The sequence below is a fragment of the Callorhinus ursinus genome, unplaced genomic scaffold, assembly GCF_003265705.2.
Source record: "Callorhinus ursinus isolate GAN/ISIS: 27379988/994484 unplaced genomic scaffold, GSC_fseal_2.0 scaffold89, whole genome shotgun sequence".
NCBI classification, from domain to species: domain Eukaryota; kingdom Metazoa; phylum Chordata; class Mammalia; order Carnivora; family Otariidae; genus Callorhinus; species Callorhinus ursinus.
In genome coordinates, this window is record NW_027397151.1 from 337,283 (window position 1) to 352,245 (window position 14,963).

A 14,963-nucleotide genomic window follows, 5' to 3' on the forward strand; every position below is an offset into this window, starting at 1 on the left:
GTTCCAAAGACCAGGAATTTTCCTCTAAGATCTGTGATGCACCAGGTAGTAATTTGCCAAAGAACATTCAAGAAGCAGGTGGGTCTGGAGCACCTACCTCAGGCAAGGAAGGGCCTGCACCAGCAGTGCTGGGACAGACCCTGAAACCCAGTGAAGAGGCTCAGAAAAACAATGGTCTGAATGTCTGACTCTGAATTTGTTATCTATTCTGAAAGGAAAAAAAATCAATATACTGCAGAACAGAATTGGCACCAACTAACTCCATTTATATATTCAAAGAAATTCTAAGCAAGAGTCAACAAATGTGGAAAACAAGAGATGATATGCCAATGTCACAGAGTCTTCTATATTTCTTCCTAACTGAAAATGAATTTCCAATGTAAAGAATTCCTAAAGTCACTGGAAATATAGGAACCCCAAAAGATTTTATCTCTCAATTCTAAGAAAAAGCAACAGTGATGCTGAGCCTTAAAACAAAGAATAAAAAGAGTAAAACGGTCACTTCTTTAAGGACAACCTCCCCACCAGTCAACAAAGCACAAGAGAGGGAATGGGTTTAAATCTGAGGCACAGGAAGAACAGCATGCTCCCCACAATGAGCCCTACACTTGGCTACAAAGAAGAGCGTCCATGTATCTCTATATGAAAGAAAGTGAACATCCTGCCCTCATGATTTACAAGAAAGGAAGCAACAAGACTGATGGCCACAGGCTGCAGCAGACAGGTACTGAAGAAGAACAGAAAAGACAGCCCGGGGCCACACCCCTGCACAGAATCCTGGGTTTCCCAAACTGTAAAACTGATGGCTGCCAAAACACAAGAACACACCTAGCCCCCCCGAAGCCCTTCTAACTTATAGACTGAGCAACTGCCCCAAGTCCTGGCAGGGCATTCAGTAAATGTGTATTGAATTATTTTTTATCAGTAACAACTATGTCTAGAAACCAAGTAAGGATTTTCTTTAGTTAACTGATGCTTGGGATACAGTAAGTTAAAAGGAAAAGGAGGTCAGAAGTTGAACAAAATCACAATGAATATGTGTTTATGAGGAGATTAAAAAAATAAATGAACAAAGGAATGAGTAAAAATTGAACATTGCCAAAAACTTATTCCTCAGAAAGGAGGTTACTTATGGACCAATTTGGGAGAGAATCTGTCCTCTAACAAATGCCCACCACTTCGGACCCTGCCCTCTGGTCCTGCCCACTCATCCTTGGAGGTGCAAACAACAGGGAAATGAATCTGGGTGACACCAAATGAGGCCATGGAGTCGGACAGCAGCACGGTGTAACAGCGTCTAGTCCCCTGTATAAAGGCAGCCTGAAACAAGCTAGAACTCCTGCACCCAGAGCATGACCTTCCCACCCCTCACAGCCCTGGAGCCAGCAAGTACTCCTCTGTGCACATTGCTAGAGAAAAAGATTCTAGGGCAGAACCATTACTTATGACCAAAAGTTTCCAGAAAACCTTAATATATTCCCAAATCTAAACATGAAACTAGAGAGTGGAAGACAAAATATTTCTCATAAAAGTAATGAGCATTAGGTATTTTTGGTTGTTGACGTTTTAACCTCACAACACCTAAAATCTCGGGATATTAAAGTCACAGGTACTTTTCAACACAGGTAGGCACCAGGCTCTCTGCAGACTGGGTGTAAGGATCAGCATAGAGCGGGAGAACCCAGAGATACTTTGTATCATGGCAGAAAGGGCAGAAAGTGCTGGGAAACCAAGTGAATGCCTGCCAGGAAGAATTTTCTAAAGCCCAGTGGGTAAGATTCATAAAATGTAACAGATGAGGCCCAATGTCTTCTGTGTCTCCAAGAGGAACACATCCCCAAACACACCTGCTGGAAATGGCATGACTTCCCTGCACTGTGATTCCTACTGCCCAGTGTGAAAGTCCCCTGGGGAGATGGCCAGCCTTTGATGAAGATGGACATGGCTTCAGAGTGACCCCTTCCTGCAGCCATGACCAGAATCAAACTATCCTAACAAATCTAGAATGAAACCAAGTACATGGTGCTGATAACCCAACTGTAAGAGATGCCTCATGTCAGAGGCAGTGAGTGTGAAAATAATACGTGCATACCTCAAAACAGAAAGCTGGTACAACTGTGGCAGAACTTGTGATCACTGCCGTAATACCAACACAGCAGCTACAATTTCAGGAGTGCTTATCCCCTGCAGGCATTTAGAGGCACACATGCCTTGGACACCACCAGGTGTTCCTAAGAAGTCTGTTGGACAGGCACCTGGTCCAGCGGGTGGTGGGAGGGCAGCTCTGAGGTCACCTGCCTGGCCTGGAACTCGGCTCTGCCGCTCATGGGCTCAGTAACCTGGGGCAAGCTGCTCAACATCTCCACCTCCCCTCTGTCCACTGGGAATGGAAATAGTCTAGCTGGTATGTCTATGACCTAGCTCGTGTGACAGGCTTGTAACAGTGCCTTATACACAATAAATATTATTTACTCCTAGTATGATCTCCAATCTACAGATGAGAAGACCGAGGCTCAGAAACACTGAGGAATCTACTTGAGGTCCCTCTGCTGGGGACTGGTGGGGTTGCCATTCAAATCCAAGTCTGACCCCCAAGTGCTGTAAAACTTGATTCTCAGTTACCTGTTTCACAAATGGGAGCAGTCTGTCCCTACCCTAAGCACAAATAACTTAATTTCTTATGCATTAAACCTCACCTGAATAAGGTACTACATTAAAACCCTTTACTGTATTTTTAAAACAAAACCAAACACATATATAGACAAAGTTTACAATGCTGTTGGGGTGCCTGGGTGCCTAAGTCAGTTGAGCGTGCGACTCCTGATTTTGGCTCAGCTCGCGATCTCAGGGTTGTGAGACCGAGCCTTGCATCAGGCTCTGTGCTCAGCAGGCGCCCTTGTTGCATACTTTTTAGATGTAAAAGGTGTTTTCTTTTTACCTCTTAAACTTAAAAAAAATCCATGTTATTAATTTGCCTTGTCATTTGCCTTTTAAAAATATAGGAAACCTGGGATGCCCGGGTGGCTCAGTGGGTTAAGCGTCTGCCTTCAGCTCAGGTCATGATCCCCAGGTCCTGGGATCGAGTCCCACATTGGGCTCCTTGCTCAGCAGGGAGCCTGCTTCTCCTTCTGCCTGCTGCCCCTCCCCCCTGCCCCTCCACTCTCTCAAATAAATAAATAAAATCTTAATTTTTTTTTTTAAACCCATGGAAAGGGTAACTGTAACATCCTCTGAGGGGCCCTTGACAGCCAGGTACGTCCATCTGTCCAGCCAGCTGTTAACATCATCCTGTCCTCACTCAGGCCAGTGGATTGCAATGCAAACGGGTATTAATGGCATAGGTGTACTCTTGAACCTGTGGTCGTTTGGTGGGAGAAATACGCAAACCTTCCTAAGAGTCTGTGATTTGTACCTTTTACTTGTGGCATATTTTAAACCGGTCACACAGTCACAGTGTGTTGTAAGGCAGATATCAATTCATCAGACCCACATGCTCCACCCTGCAGTGGGCCTGTGGACTTTGTCCTGGCTTCACCCTAGAATAACCATCTAGCTGATGGACAGCTCACCTCGTTGGTGGTGCTCACAGGTGCAGAAGAGCTAACAGTTCAGTATAGCCTTACCTCATTAGATGCCCCTCCCCCACCAAAGCCTTGAAGACAGGTCTTCTGTATTTTTTTTTTAATTTTTACTTATTTATTTATTTATTTGTCAGAGAGACAGAGCACAAGCAGGGGGAGTGGCAGGCAGAGGGAGAAGCAGACTCCCCACTGAGCAGGGAGCCCTATGTAGGACCCGATCCCAGGAACCTGGGATCATGACCCGAGCTGAAGGCAGACGCTTAACCCACTGAGCCCCCTGGGCGCCCCTCCCTCCTTTGTTTTGATGAGAATTATCATCTCTGTTGCATGCGTCTTCTGTACTTGTTACTCTTTTAGAGTTGTTTGTGGAATATAGAAATAAATTCTTTATTTTATTTAAGATTTTATTTTTTTATTTGACAGAGAGAGAGCACAGGCAGGGAAAGGGTCAGAGGGAGAAGCAGACTCCCCACCGAGCAGGGAGCCCGATGCGGGACCCGATCCCAGGACCCTGGGATCATGACCTGAGCTGAAGGCAGACGCTTAACCCACTGAGCCCCCCAGGCGCCCCCTCCATGGGTACATTTTTCTGAAAGAAAACGCAGAGGCAAATGAAACAAGTGTAGGAGGACAGACAACCAGGAAGAAGGGTGCTGGTGGCAACAATCAGTCAGGCTTACCCAACCAGGCAGGGCGATGCAACAGAGCACCGACAGAAACAAGTTTAAAAGGTGTACACTGTTGTGTTGTCATTCTAACGCGTGATGGCACGACTTGTGCTGATTCTTCAATACCACACCTTTATACTAGAGAAAATATGTAACTGTCAGTTTCCTTATCTATAAAATTGGATAACAGCTACCCTGCAAGGCTGTCCTGGGAATTACGGCTGCTGTGCATTAAGGAAAACGGCCTAGTCACAAGCAGAGGGCTTGCAACTGGAGGGGAGGGGAAGGGATCCTCTAAGTGAGTTCCGTGAGAAGACATACTGTTTCAAACAGTATCAACGTGGTTAAGAGTTAAGAAATACTTCATACATAACTGTCATCTTTAAATTGTAGACTTTCTAGTTTCATCCCAAAATGAAACCGGACCACTGAATTCCATTTTAAAATTCTGAACTTTAGATTTAGACGTGAGGAGCCTCATGATTCAAAGTACAAGATAAATACATCCAGCAAAAATCTTTTCCCAGAATACTTCTTAAGTTAAAAAACATATTGATTGGTTTTATGTACTTTTAAAAAAGTTATAATTAAACTCATTTTATTTATAACTAAATTCTTAACACAATTTATTGCAACTGGCCAAAAAAAAAATCTGAGATATTATTATCAAACCCTATAGCTTAATGAGCACCAAAATATAAAATGTTAAGATCTCATGTGAGTGAAGAGGAAAAGATACACAATGCAACAGAGAATATAAACTTTGTAATATATGGCCAAAATTATAAAGTCTGTACACTTTGACCTAGAAATTTTTCATTATTTATCTTAGAGAAACACCCTCTCACAAAAGACACTCCTCTTTAATAAGAAAATTAAATGGGACCGCCTAGCTAAAAATCAAACATTTGCTATGCTGTTAATCCCTTCCAATAATAGACAGGAAAAAAAATAGGCAGGTGGCAGCACATGCTTGCTCTGGGAAACCCAGCCACCCCGGCCCAATGCCTGCAACTTAGCTGCAGCTTATATGCACTTCCAGCCCCTCACCGTCATTCTATTGGGACCGTCTGAATCCAGCCCCCAGCCCTTGAACCAATGCAAAGTCACGAGACCGACAGAGAAGATTTGGGTTCTGTTGGTTTCACTACATATGTCTGTTTGTCATTCCACCCAGTGACAAAAACAGAGGCACAGGGCAGGGAGTGCTCTCTAAGAAAGGGGCTGGCTGTCCCCGAGATAGCCAGGGTGGGGCACAGCTGATGGGGGCGGCAAGTCAGCATTCCAATCCTCTGACTCCCAGGGCTGCAACTTTACAACCAATTGGCACAGAATTCCTCAGAACATGGCGACAGGGACACCAAATGACTGAATATTCATCTTGTAAACCACCATATTTGCCGGTGATACACATTAAATGTAGAAAAAGTAAAAAGACAATAAAATTACAAATAGCCCATGATGACAATTAAGGTTCATTCACACTTACCTTTTCAAGGACTATTCACTGATCACTCATATCACATAATTTTAAAAATATTAGTTGGGTTTCTGCCACAGAACTAAGTTTTTTTTCCCATTTTTATTTTTTAAAATTTTATTTTATTTGACAGCAAGAGAGAGAGAACACAAGCAGGGGGAGTGGGAAGGAGAGGCCGGCCTCCCGCCGAGAAGGGAGCCTGATGTAGGGCTCGATCCCGGCACCTGGGATCATGCCCTGAACTGAAGGTAGACACTTAGCGACTGAGCCACCCAGGCGCCCCTCTATTTTTATTTTTTAAAGATTTTATTTATTCATGTGAGAGCGCGAGCGTGCGCACACACTGAGGGAGAGGGAGAAGCAGACTCCCTGCTGAGCAGAGAGCCTGATACAGGGATCGATCCCAGAACGCCCCCAGAACTAAGCTTTAAAAACCATTTATGTAGGGCGCCTGAGTGGCTCAGTTGGTTAAGCGACTGCCTTCGGCTCAGGTCATGATCCTGCAGTCCCCAGATCGAGTCCACATCGGGCTTCCTGCTCAGCAGGGAGTCTGCTTCTCCCTCTGACCCTCTTCCCTCTCGTGCTTTCTATCTCTCATTCTCTCTCAAATAAAATCTTTAAACAAAAATAAAAAAAATAACCATTTATGTAGATACATGAACAATATAGACTGATTTTGGAATGAAGTAAACTTTTAACGTATACAGTTTAGGCCTTAAAAAGGAAACCGATTAAGGGGTGCCTAGGTGGCTTGGTCAGTTAAGCATGTGACTCTTGGTTTCAGCTCAGGTCATGATCTTGGGGTCCTGGGATGGAGCCCCACGTTGGGTTCTGCGCTCAGTGGGAAGTCTGCTCAAGGATTCTCTCTCCCTCTGCCCCTCCCCTTTGCACACACTCTCTCTCTAAAAAAGAAATGGACAGGTCTTTTTTTTTTTTTTTTTTTTAGATTTTTATGAGAGAAAGAGAATCTCCGGCAGACTCCCCGATGAGAGAGGAGTCTGATGTGGGGCTCTATCCCAGGACCCTGAGATCATGACCTGAGCCAAAATCAAGAGTCAGATGCCCAACCGACTGAGTCATCCAGGCGCCCCTATATAGACAGGTCTTAAAAAAAAAAAAAATAGTGGGGCACCTGGGTGGCTCAGTCAGTTAAGTGTCTGCCTCTGGCCCAGGTCATGATCCCAGGGTCCTGGGATGGAGTCCCGCGTCAGGCTCCCTGCTGAGTGGGGAGCCTGCTTCTCCCTCTCCCTGCCGCTCCCCCTGCTGGTACTCTCTCTCTCTCTAATAAAAAATAAAAAATCTTAAAAAAAAAAAAGAGGAAACAGATTAAGATGGCACTTTGAGTGACATCCCACACCTGGTCTCCCTGCATACTTCCTCTTTGGATAGATGCTGTATTCCATTTCTGCAATTTCAGTGCTAACTACCAATATGCTTGCAAACATACAATGTACTCAAACAAAATCAATGCAAAGGATGATGAAAGGCAAAATCTAAACTGAAGGTTGTTTGGTAATCTAATCCTTAAATCTTCCCGAGCTACAGGTAACAGGCCAGCTGCTAATCCTCTTCAGAGGAGGTCACTATTTGAGAGCCAGTTCTGGTGTCAGGACAGTAAACGTGTTCCCTCTCTTAAATTAGGGGTAGCATTTTCATAAAATAGAACTATCACCATTTTCCAGCATTGCTGTCACTTATATTTAGGGAGGAGTTGATGAGACACCTTTCCACTTACCACCGCCTCCTCCCCAACAGACAGGCAGGGCAGCTGCTGTGACCCCCACTTTAGTGAGGCCCCTGTCACGGGAGCCCTATAGTCTTGTCATTTTCACGAGGAAAGTCTAGCGCAAGCTCTGCTCACCCACAGGAGGGACATCTGCAGCACAGGGTGCTCTGATCTAACGACCCAATCACAACATCATCATAAGCCTCATTTGAGGAATACTGTAGTTTGAGCTGCTATTCCCAGAGCACCCAGAGACTCATGAAAGCACCACTGAGGGCTAAGAGCCTCTCTCCACTTGTGCAAAGACTGGTCATCAATCTTGACACCAGTCCCCAGAAGACACAGGGGTCTGTCTGTCTCTTGACTGGAAAACTGGCTGCCCTCATTGGATGAGACATTGTTTGCCTACAGCATTATATACCCCAAAACTGTACAGGCTACTTTATAACGGAGTTAAGGAATTTTTCAACGGTGTTTGTATCTGTGTATATTGTGCTCATTTTACTCCCTGACTTTAGAAGCAACTCCCACCTTAAACAAAATTCTTTTTTTAAAGATTTTATTTATTTATTTGACAGCGAGAGAGGGAACAGAAGCAGGGGGGTGGGAGAGGGAGAAGCAGGCTTCCCGCGGAGCAGGGAGCCCGATGCGGGGCTTGAACCCAGGACCCTGGGACCATGACCTGAGCCACCCAGGAGCCCCAACGCTATTTAAAAAAAAAAAAAGATTTTATTTATTTGACAGAGAAAGAGAGCATGCTTGCGTACGAACAAGCAAGGAGGGTGGCAGGCAGAGGGAGAGGGAGAAGCAGGCTCCCTGCTGAGCAGGGAGCCCAATTCAGGACTCAATCCCGGGACCCCAGGATCATGACCGGAGCTAAAGGCAGACACTTCCCTGACTGACCACCCAGGCGTGCCTGACAATATTCTATCTTATCATGACCCCCAGCTCCGCTGCAATTTAGTCATTTATTCAACAAACAGCTACTGAGCGTCTACTATACCCCAGGACCAATGTGAGCGCCTCACATTTAGGTTCTAAAGATGCACCATCCAGCAGGGGTACATGTCAGGGGATTCTGCATAGTGGTGTCAGGTAGGCAGTCAGTAGAGGAACTGGTACAGAAGGCCTAAATTTTCAAGTTCCAAGTCTGACACTGAGCAAGGCACTGGTCTCCAGGGTAGCTCCCAGCTGAGCACAGTGCTACCTATCCACTGCATGCTGGAGGACTCAAGAACAAAAATGGCTAAGACACATACAGCATCCTTTCAATGTCTACACCACCTTAATTAATAGAACCACTCTTAGAAACACAAGAGAATTCCCTCATTCTAACAGGGGCATGAGGTGAAGGGTTCCAGAGTCCTTCAGTTCACAAGCAAGACTCAGCCTGCTTCTGTACAGCATCACAGCAGTAAGTCTCAGGCCGAGGCTCACTCCATGTAGTTCTTCTAACAGATTACTCCATCTCAATCCACTTAACCAACAAATGTCACCAAGTATTAAGACTAGCATGTGGGGTTTTTCGGGGGGGGGGGAGGGAAGAGAGTAACCAAAGACAAAATTTCTAGAAGCATTATTACCAGATCTGACTTTAAAAACTTTTTATTTTGAAATAATTTACCTTAGAAATTGCAAAAAAGATTTAGAGGGAGGTCTCAAGCGCCCCTCTGATGTGTAACTGGCTGTCCTTTCCCAATGGGCAAGTGGCTCGCCACACACTTCCCTCAGAACCCAGAGCCTGTAAGTGCTCAATACTCACTCCCAGTGACTCCCAGGGACAAAGTCACTGTGCTGCACAGGAGTCACTAAGCTCATCACTATCACTGATTCAACAAGTATTTCCTGGGGATGTGCCAGCAACAGTTCTCTACACGAAACAGACTCCCTATGGACCTCATCTCAGAGTAAAATAGCAAATGTAATAAATATATTAAACAAACCAAATGCTGTAGGAAAACTGAGGGAAGGGAGACAGGAAACAGGAGGTGGTAAGCTGAAATTCTGTGTAGGGTAGTCAGGGAAGGCCTGGTCCCATGGAGTGTGAGGGTGAGGAAGTGAGTGTTCCGGGCAGACCAGAGGACACAGAATTTGCTGAGAGACAAGCAAGAAGGCTGCCGTGGCAGGGGGAGGGTGAGTCAGAGGGCCAGAGGTAGGAGGCTGGTCACAGAGGGGTGGAAGAGGCCCGACAGGCATCCCAGAGGCCACACTGGCTCCACAGCGGAGCCAGTCCCTCAGCACGGCTCAGAGAATCCACCACACGCCTGTCTGTCTGCTCACCACACAAGCCCTGGGTGCTCTGCTTAGACAAGGGCCAAAGGGGGCTGGGCTCTGAGGGTCCTGCAACACACATCTCCCTGGTAGTCCCGTGCTGGTCAACAATGACCATCCACAATGACCAACGGGGGGAAAGGCCATGTGGATCACACAAACAGATCAGCCACACAGTCAGCTAGCCAGAACCAGCTCCTAGAGCTCTTGGTTTGGCCACGTGCCATCAGGAGCTGCCCCAAGTCCCAGAACCCTGACACGGGTGAAGGGAGGACAGCACACACTAAATGATAAAGTTTCCCAAAGCCCTTAAATCCTGGCTTCCAATTTCATCTCCTGTTTAACAGATTACTCAATCCTGAAACTCAGCAGGATATTTAATAAGAAAGAAGCAAATAAACGAACATAAAGTCTTAGAAGCACTGGCTCGAGTTTTGCCTTTAGGCAACCATGTTAATGGCTGGGGCAATATAACTGTTTTTGGCATTAAGATTTTTTTTTTCAACAGACAACTAATTAAGGACAAAGGTGTCTAACAATTCAAACACAGGGCCCATTAGGCCATGACCAGCAAGTAAAATGTTCCTTATCAGACCTAAACCTGAAAACACAAAATAAAACTGAAACTTTTGCTTCCTTTTCCTGTATGACACAACTGGATTTTGAGAAATCATGTCAGGCACATGAAAAAGGGAGCTCTGAATCCAGCCACTTTACACAAACAAGTTAGAACCTGAACGGATGAGTTCTCAATACTGTCTCCTCAAAGACTACAATACAACAAAGCACTGCTTAAAATCCTGTCTCGATAAAACATTATTTTTGCAAACCAAATGATTTTAACCTAAAAGATTAATTTACAGCGCATTAAGGAACAAATGTCAATCCCCCGAGCTATAACATAATGACCCAGGGACCAGAGGATGCGATTCCCTCAAAGCAGCGCTTTTCAACCACCCTCCCCCCGCCCCCCCCCCAGGAAGGAAGAGACCCTCCGGTCGGTCACGGGGACAGTGGGGGCGGAGGAAAGGCCGCGCGCTGACCGCGAGCCGGCAGAATGGGGGATGGACCGAGGGAGCTCGGCGCAGACCGTGAGACCCCCCCCGCGCCGGGACTGCGGCCCCACCTACCCACCCACATGGGAACGCGGGCTGCTCCGCGGCGCTGTGCCCAGACCCGGTCGTGCCCCGACCCAACTGCGGACCCAGGGAGCACCCCGGCAGCGGTCGGCCGGCGCAGACCCCTCGGGTCACCCCTGACGAGGCTCGCGCGGGGCCTAGACCGCGCGGGAGGCGCGCCTTCTGCCCGGCCCCCTCTCCAGGCCGCAGCGTCCACCCGGCCCCGCCGCCACAGCGGACGCTCAGGGGAAGCTCCCTCCCCCGCCGGCCCCCGCCCTGCGCCCCCCGGCCCGGAGGGAGGGTCGCCGCCATTTCCAACCGCGGGCGCGCCGCCCCGCGCCCCGCGGTTCCCTCACCTCGCGGCCCCCTGGCCCCTCACTCCGCGCCCCCTGCAGACCCCCGCGGCCCGCGCTGACTGTCCTGGCCTGACCGGAGGCCCGTCGGGCCCGCCGCGCGCTCACCTGTCCGCCCGCCCGCCCTCCCGCCGGCTCCGCGGCTCCGCTCCTCAGCTCCGCGGCGCTGCTGGGCAGCCGGCCGACGCGGTCCTCAGCCGGGGCTGCGTCTGGGGGACCCCGAGCGGCGGCGGCTGCGGCGGCGGGGGCAGGGGCAGCGGCGGCAGAGGGCGCGGGAGCAGCACCGGCAGAGGCGGCGGGGACGCGCACGCTCACGCACGCTCACGCACGCACCCGCACAGGCGCGCGCGCCCCCGGAGGAACGTGGGCTCCGCAGGTTGGAGCCGCGGACGGGGCAGGCCGCGCACGCGCCCAGAGCGCTAGGCTGGGGGCGGGGCGGGGGGCTCCGCCCATATAGGGCGGAGCCGCAAGTGACAGCCGCGGAGGCTCCGAAACGCCTTGCGTGGGCGGAGCCTCGAGCGACAGCCCAGGGGCGGAGCCCCAAGTGACAGCCCAGGAACGGAAGCCCCGGGAGCTGTGGGCGGAGCTCGCACCGCGGAGCCGGAAGCGCTTGCCGTCCGGCAGGGGCGGGACCGAAGCGCGGGGGCGGAGCCTCCTGCCAGGGCGGGTTGTGCTCTCAGGTGCGCGGACAGGTGATGCGGTGAGCCGCGGGAAAGGAGTGCGGGGCCTTGTGTTGCAGCTGAGTTTGCTCAGCGCCATACGTTAAGACTGATAACATGTCATTGTCCTCATCAAAGAACGGCAGAGGGAGCTGGTGGGAAATGACCCGGAGACCGACGCCCCCTTTCCTCGGGCCACTGTTAGGGACTCGCATTTGCTCTTCTCTGGAGCTCAGGGATGGGACTTCCTTATCCCGCTGCCCAATCATTGAAGTGCCACCGCCACTGTCCAGCCACCCTCCCAGAATCGCCTTCAAACAGCGGCGTGGGAAAGCGGGAGGACCAACGTCCACTCACTTCCCCATCCAGGTAGGGCTTCTGCTCATCCTGTTGGCCACCTGGGAGGGGAGGCCTTCCTGCCCCCTTTCGCTGTCACTCCGTCACCGAAAACAGTTCTACCATTTATTCGGTGCCTGCTGTGTCTGCTCCACTGGCACGTGCCAGTTTTCATCCAGAAGCCACCCAAACAGATCTTTTTGGTCAGTGCTCTGCCTCCTCGCTTCCACTCGTGCCCATGGCCATGTTCCGTTCAGCGGAGTTGTCTTCTTCCAACAGAAACCTGATGACATCCAAGGCCTCCTAAGACACCCGAGCAAAATCCAGGCTCTCTGCCAACAAGCTCGGACCCCTAGCCACCTCTGCCCTCTTCTTACACCTCCCTGCCACCGCGCTGGGAGCTCAGGAAGTCTCCTGGTAGTCAGTAAACTGCAACATCGAGCAGACAGTAAGGAGAAAAGGCCAGATTAATACTGTCTATTGACTCAAGAGCATGGAGGATCCCAGGACAGAATCACAGGAGGAAGGAAAGAATAAAACGGACCCGGTACCAGTATCAGCCTGTGTTGGAAGCTGCAAACACGAATGAGCCAGGCCTTAATGAGTCCCCCCTTGATCTAGTAGTGCCACTTTAGGGATATTCTTCCTAAGAAAATGTTCCCAAATACAGAAAAAGTTTTATGCTCTTGATGGTGTTACTTATAATAGTGAAAACAAAAACCTGTGCAACTATACAAGCACACTCAAATGGAACAGTATAGTTTTGTGGGTTTATTTATTTTTATTCATTTATTTTTTAGAGGGAGAGAGGGGGCAGGGAGGGGGAAGGGGAGAGGGAGAATGTTAAGCAGGCTCCATGCCCAGTGCAGAGCCTGACCCAGGGCTCGATCTCACCGACGCTGAGATCATGACCTGAGCCGAAATCTAGTCAGATGCTTAATCGACTGAGCCACCCAGGCGCCCCGGAACAGTAATTAAAAATGTATACAAAGGGGGCTCCTGGGTGGCTCAGTTGGTTAAGCGTCTGTCTTTGGCTCAGATCATGATCCCAGGGTCCTGGGATTGAGCCCTGAGTTGGCTCCTTGCCCAGTGGGGAGCCTGAGCTTCTCCCTCTCCCTCTGCCCCTCCCCCTGCTTGTGCTCTCTCTTGCTGTCAAATAAATAAATGTATACAAAGGCTACATAACAGCATAAAAAATTCTTGAGTTAGTTCCTGAAGGTAAATGAGCAAGATACATGATGTAAAAAGTTCATCCTTACAAGGGTGTTTATAAATAAGCAATCCAACCCGTTCAGAGAAAATAAAACAGAAAAGGTACCTGTGAAATGCTGACAGTGGCTGTCTTCAGCCCCCGTGCTGTCTGTGCCCCTTGTTCAGGCGAGGCGGACCTTTATCCTCACCCTCCAACAGCAGCTCCTCCCAAGGGTGCCATTGCTCCTACCTGCCCCACCACCTGCTCTGGTCCTCCAAGCTCTGAAAGCTCACCTCACACACGTCTATTATGTAAGGTAATACCTTGTCTTCCCCAACAAATGGAGTTGCAAAGCCCTTCAGGGGCTTTGCAAGTGGGTCCACATCAGATTCCTCTATCCCACAAAGCCTCATAGATTCTTACCCACAGAATATTTTAATATTAATAAATGAAGACTACATGGGGCGCCTGGGTGACTCAGTTGGTTAAGCGTCCAACTCAATCTCAGCTCAGGTCTTGATTTCAGGGTCTTGAGTTCAAGCCTCATGTTGGGACACCCAATGTGGAGCCTACTTAAAAAAAGAAAACCACCACAAAAACAAAAAAACCTCATTGAACCCATTCCCAAAATAAATGAAGATAAACGTGCTTTTCACCCTTTATACCAGCTGACTGTTGTCCTGGACTATCGTGTGGAGTGCATAGTTCATACAACGTCAAGTTACTAAGCCCTCCCTGCTATTACACCTGGAGCAAGCCTGCTCTCTGATCCCAAAGGGAAGTGGGATGCTCCCAGTAAAGGCGCTGACCACCGGAACACTCACAACAGCAGGAATGGACACATATGGATACCAGGCCAGCAGAAAGATGGGTCTCCCTCAAAGGGCCTTAGGGGTGGGTATGGCTAGCACCCCAGGGCATGGCATTAAGGAAAAGCAGAGCACAGGAACACAGTCTTATGAATAATAAAGGGAAAGGAATGAGAATACACGTTCACATTTGCTTGCCTTTTCATGAAGAAATAAAGGATGAACAAGTAATGATTCATCACAGGGACACGGGGGGGGGGGGAGGGCCTCAGTCGGTGAAGCGTCTGCCTTCAGCTCATGTCATGATCTCAGGTCCTGGGATCGAGCCCCTGCTTGTGCTCTCAAATAAATTTTTTTTTTAAGGATTTTATTTATTCATTTGACGGGGGCGGGGAGCACAAGTGAGGGGGGTAGCGGCAGAGGGAGAAACAGACTCCCCGCTGAGCAGGGAGCCCGACGCGGGACTTGATCCCAGGACCCTGGGATTATGACCTGAGCCGAAGGCAGACGCTCAACCGACTGAGCCACCCAGGCGCCCCTCAAATAAATAAAATCTTAAAAAGAGTCATCGGACCCTCCCCCTCTCATGTGCTCTCTCTCTCTCAAATAAATAAAAATCTTAAAAAAAAAAAAAGTCATCAGGGCACCTGGGTGGCTCAGTCGTTAAGCGTCTGCCTTCCACTCAGGTCATGGTCCCAGGATCCTGGGATCGAGCCCCGTGTCGGGCTCCCTGCTCCGCAGGGAGGTTGCTTCTCCCTCTCCCTCTGCTC

At 49.1% G+C, this 14,963-nt stretch overlaps 1 protein-coding gene across 2 annotated transcripts in view; it reads right to left on the bottom strand.

Annotated features, from left to right (window-relative positions):
- DNAJC5 (DnaJ heat shock protein family (Hsp40) member C5) overlaps positions 1–11,537 on the bottom strand; it is a 35,855-nt gene extending 24,318 nt beyond the window's left edge. The window contains exon 1 of one of the 2 annotated variants that reach the window (XR_003206465.2): positions 11,306–11,533. The gene's annotated coding sequence lies outside the window, so the exon portion shown is untranslated. Of the gene's footprint in view, positions 1–11,305 lie in introns of both variants that reach the window. The other variant, XM_025865022.2, reaches the window with a different exon arrangement.
- Between the last annotated feature and the right edge of the window lie 3,426 nt (positions 11,538–14,963).